Genomic DNA, 5,338 nt, shown 5'->3' with positions numbered 1-5,338 from the left:
AAAAATTATGAACAACAAATACGCACCTATCAACAAGTGAATCTGAAAATCAAGTGAATAATCTGATGAACAGAATGAACTGGTGCAAATGGTAGGCAACCAATTAATGTATCTCTTTCACATTGATGTTTCTCTCTGTGTGTCTCTTCCCCTCCCTTCCACTCTCTCTAAAGATCAATGGGAGAAAAGGGTTAGGATTAGATAAATAAATAAGATACAATACCTAGGAATAAGCATAACCAAGGAGGTAATTCTCAACAAACTTAAAAAGACTGAAATCCTATCAAGTATCTACTCTGACCACAATGGTATGAAACTAGAAATCAATTACAAGAAGAAAAATGAAAAATACAAGAAAATACATGAGGCTAAATAAATTGCTACTAAAAAATAATGTGTTAACAATGAAATCAAGAAAGAAACCAAAAGATACATTTAGACAAATAATGAAAATACAACACCCCAAAAATCTATGGGACACAGCCAAAGCAGTTCTAAGAGGGAAATTCATAGAAATATAGGTCTACCTCAAGAAACAGAAGAGCCCTAGCCAGTGTGGCTCAGTTGGTTGAGCATCATCTCATGCACCAAGAAGATGCTGGTTCAATTCCTGGTCAGGGCACATACCTGGGTTGTGGGCTCAATTCCCAGTAGGAGGCATACAGGAGACAGTCAACTGATATTTCTCTCATCTATGTGTTTCTCCCTCTCCCTTCCTCTCTCTCTACAATCAATAAAAACATAATTTTTTTTAAAAAAATGAAATAAATAAACAGATCGAAATTCAACCTGTGATGCTGAGGCAGCGGGGCTCAGCTCTGTCCAGACGTGGTCTGGACTCGCACATAGTTCCGTGGTGCATGAATCCCAGGCTGAGATGGAGCAAGAGGAGGAGGTGCTGAACCAGTGGCAGGCAGCTTCACACCAAATAGCAGGGAATATTGAGAAGTCAATGTGCATCTTGGACATGTCTCCGTCTCCCAAAAGCAGTGGAGTGCACACCTCTTAGAACCATGGCACATCAGGCATTCAACACATCCTTCAGGGTCCACAGTTGGAGAAGATCCCCTAGGTTTCTGCTCAGGAGCCCAGGCAGAATGCAAATGAAATGGGGCCACAGTTCAGTTAGTGTGTTACTGCCTTGAGCATAATGTGAACTTTTGATCCCAAGTGACTTTCCCTCCTGTTATGGGTTGGCTCAGCGAGATAGATCACAGACTCAGAATTTAAATTTAAGAGCCTTTATTAAGCTGGCCAGCTGACCACAGTACCTATCTCCCCCTCTGGGAGCTTCGGAGCATGTGGCAGAGATCAAGGGTGCAGTATGATCCTTTATAGCAAAACAGTGTTACCTTAGAAGTTCACAGAAAGTTCATAAACACAAAGGGGAGGTAAAAGGAGTCACACCTGGCTGGAGCATATCATAATATATTGTTTTTCTAAGACAATCTAGCAATTTTTCTTTAATGATTCCTAACCCTGACACAATCTTTCTCCATATCCTGACACAATCCCTCTCCATACGTCAGTCCCCCCTCCCAGCACATTCAGTTTCTCATGTTTCATTTCCTCCCCTTAGCACATTCTGTAACCCTTCCATGGCTCAGTCCCACACCCTGTAACACTTCCCAAATGATTTACTGTCAGAGAATGTCACCCTCTCAAACAGGAATGATGATTTTCAAGGGGTCCCAAATGATGTCCTTTGGAGAGCCCAATATTCCAAGGGTGGTCATGACCTTCAGTGGGAATCTAGCATGCCCCCCACGGGACACCAGTCACAGCGTTCCACATTTGGACACCAACAATGCATTATTCTGGCCATTCTAATAGAAACCCTTTGACACCTAAAATGTTATTGCCATCTGCTGGGGTCCAGGCAGGGCTCTCCTCTTTGGCTCAGATGTTGCCACCTAGAGATCCCCACAACTGTGGAATGCCCTCAAATGGGTCCTCATCATTGCTGACTTTAAAATCCCTGAACTCTTGTTAGCCAGCCAGCCTCCCAGGAAGACCCGTTCTTATCTGAGCAGCCCATACCTTCTCCACAAAGAGCAGAGCAGAATTTCAGGGTCCCAGAAAGGCTCACAGGAGCAGATCTCCAGTTGCAAGGCCTTACTGCTGCCAGTATGAGAACTTTAGAAAAGCTTACACCAAGCACTCCTACCTCCTGAGTCACCAACGCAAACACACAGTTGAGAGGCCCTATAAATGTGAGTGGGAAGGTTTTACGTGGTCTTTCTTCCATTCTGATTATCTTGGACAACATATGTGGATACACCCAAGATACAGGCCACATAGATGTGATCAATGTGGCCAAGAATTCATGAGATCTGACCATCTCAGGCAACACCAAAAGACTCATCTGTTGATTCCAGGATCTCCCAATCCACAGGCCAACGATGAAAAGATGGCTGGTCTTCCTGCTCCTGGTCTTTAGTCAGTCTATTCTTCCCTTCATTTTGGCTTCTCTACCCAGATCCTGCTTGACTCTGACCAACTAGTCTCTTTAGTAGGTATAAGCTTATTTGCAGACTGAGAAAGATTATGAGAAAGTATTGAATGAAGCCCATATTAGCTGGACCCCATCAGGAACTCTTCAAAAAATGGATGTCATCACCTCTTTGGGGCCACTGTTGCTGAGATTATCTACATGGAAAGATGAAGCAAAGTAAAGATTGTGAGCTTTATTAAAAAGCTCTTTATGTCACTCCCCAACTTGAAACTCTTCAGTGACTCTCCTTGCCTGCTACAAAAAATCCAAGATCTTTATTTTGGTCTTCCACAGTTTTCAGAGCCAGGCTATGTTTAAATCCTGAACATACCACTTACTGGCCATAAGACCTTGGCAAAGGTCTTATGAGGAAGTATTGAATGAAGCCCATATTAGCTGGACCCCATCAGGAACTCTTCAAAAAATGGATGTCATCACCTCTTTGGGGCCACTGTTGCTGAGATTATCTACATGGAAAGATGAAGCAAAGTAAAGATTGTGAGCTTTATTAAAAAGCTCTTTATGTCACTCCCCAACTTGAAACTCTTCAGTGACTCTCCTTGCCTGCTACAAAAAATCCAAGATCTTTATTTTGGTCTTCCACAGTTTTCAGAGCCAGGCTATGTTTAAATCCTGAACATACCACTTACTGGCCATAAGACCTTGGCAAAGGTCTTCTGGTAAGTGAAAAAAAGTACTATTAGACTGTTTGGGACACATGAATTGAATCAGATTCTGTCCAGAATTCACCAGCCACATGCCCAAAGTTTGTCTCCTCTCACCACTTTCAGACTTGGATGGAATGGCCCACTGCAGGGCATGGGATCTGGCATTTTGAGTAGGCACTAGCAACACAGAAGCATGGGGGAGTTAATCCTCTTGGGCAACATTTGACTAATGAGAGTTGGGAAAGACCAGGGCATATAAATTCCCTCTTCTTTCCTCCCTTCCTTGAATTTCTGCAAGACACTGTTTCTCCAAATAGTACACCCAATGGGGAGATGTCCCAAGTAGCCAGTGAACACACCTGCTGTGCTTCAAGATTTGTCATGAAGCAGGATCCCACGCGATATTACCTTGCATTGCCTCCCATTCTCCCTGCCTTGATTTTCTTTTCTCCCTCTCACTGCCTTGGGTTTACACCACCAAATATAATATTGGTATGTCATTCTTGTATTAGGCTTTGTTTTCTAGGTGACTTAGGGGTGGAGGACATTAGAATGGGGCAGAGAAGAACAAACCCACTGTAACTTCACCTTCTCCTTACAGAGCTCAGGTACCAGATACCTTGTATTAAATGGCCTGTTCTGCTCCTCCCCTTGGGTTGAGTGTATAAATGACTATCCTGACAACTCAACCAGGTACTTCAAACCTCATTTCTGGACTTCTCAGCCAGCCATTTTTCTGACCAGCAAACTAATAGAAAGAAATTTACCCAAGGTCTCAAGTGTACTCTCAAGTAGCAGAGCTGGGATCCCAAGCAGAATTTGTCTACTCCAGAGGTACATCTCTTAGCTATGATGCCTTCTATAGATGTTGCCTGTTCCTACTCTAATGCCAAGCACTGCCAGGTGGTTCCACAGTGAGATGGATCAAGACTTGGTCTAGGGCCTAAGAGGTCCACCTAGGTGCAGTAACCATGGAGAGGAGGAGCACCTAAAGGGGAAGATCATAAAGATGTATGCTCCCCAACAAGGGATTGGCCCCACAACCTTGGGTATGTGCCCTGACTGGGAATCAAACCAGCAGTTTTTTGGTGCACAGGACCATGCTTAGCCAACTGAGACACACTGGCCAGACTCTGCAAATATTTTTAAGTCTACAGTTCAGAGCTGTGGGGATTCATGGTGGATGGCATGGAAACAACAGTGTGCCAGGGAAGAAGACTTCTCAAGGAGGTTCCCAAGTCAGACCTGAAGAGCTCCTGGGGCTTAGCCAGACTTGCCATTTCCTGGGTGTCTACCTTGGTCATGCTTAGTGCTGGACACTAAGAACTCAAAATATGACAAAATGGCAGCCGAATAGGCAGACATGTCCTGAGCCTTATCCCAGAGCAGATAGAAAGCGCATCTAAATCGAATAACATCCACCCAGAATTAGCAAAGTGGACACAGCTGGTGAGACAATTCTCAGACAGGAAGGACAGAGGACACCTGGAGAATGGTAGGATCGGGGGTCTGGGCTGGAGAGAGCTGTGAGACCTCTGAGCCAAGAGGACTGGAAGGAAGCTGCATGGCACCAAGTCCGCGCCCCTTGGAAACAAGCATAACATCTGACTGTGGAAAGGAAGTTCACAGGGCTGCTGGTGGCAGGGGATTCTAGATCTAAGTCCACAGCCATTAAAGGCTGAGCCCAGACCCCCATTCAGGTTTGGGCCTGAATAACTGCCCAAACCGCATGGTACCAGGGGGGAGGGGAAGGCGGAGGAGAGGAATTCCCAGTCATGCGATTGTTTCCCCTCTTTTTGGTCTTTGCTTTTATTTGCTAAACCCAGTACATAGGACCTTTCAAATACAAACACTCACCCATGGCTGAGGTGCAGGTGGAAGTGCGGACTTGTAGAGTCCAGGGAGAGGTTGTGGAGAAGAGCAGGTCAGGAAAAGGTGACCTTGCGTCCGGCACTGGGACATTCCTCATACTCTGGACCTAAGCAGCCATTTTTTCCTGTAGAGTTAGCCCCTCCCTTCAGTCTCCAGGCAACCAATACAGCCACGCCCAGACTACATCCTGAAGAGTACAAAGGACTAAAAAAAAATCTGAATAGCCCTTAAGAGCCCTCAGGGACTGGATTGAAGAGAGGTTGTTCAGTCCCAGAGAGCACTACAGCAGCCTCCCTAACTATAG

General features: G+C 45.1%; 1 pseudogene; it reads left to right on the top strand.

Annotated features, from left to right (window-relative positions):
- Nucleotides 1-1,807: 1,807 nt before the first annotated feature.
- Nucleotides 1,808-2,440, top strand: LOC102773725 (annotated as a pseudogene).
- The last annotated feature ends 2,898 nt before the right edge of the window (nt 2,441-5,338 follow it).

Source organism: Myotis davidii, unplaced genomic scaffold (genome assembly GCF_000327345.1).
Source record: "Myotis davidii unplaced genomic scaffold, ASM32734v1 scaffold3181, whole genome shotgun sequence".
Classification (NCBI taxonomy): Eukaryota; Metazoa; Chordata; class Mammalia; order Chiroptera; family Vespertilionidae; genus Myotis; species Myotis davidii.
The sequence above is the reverse complement of the archived record's forward strand: the minus strand, read 5'-3'. Positions and strand labels throughout refer to the sequence as shown.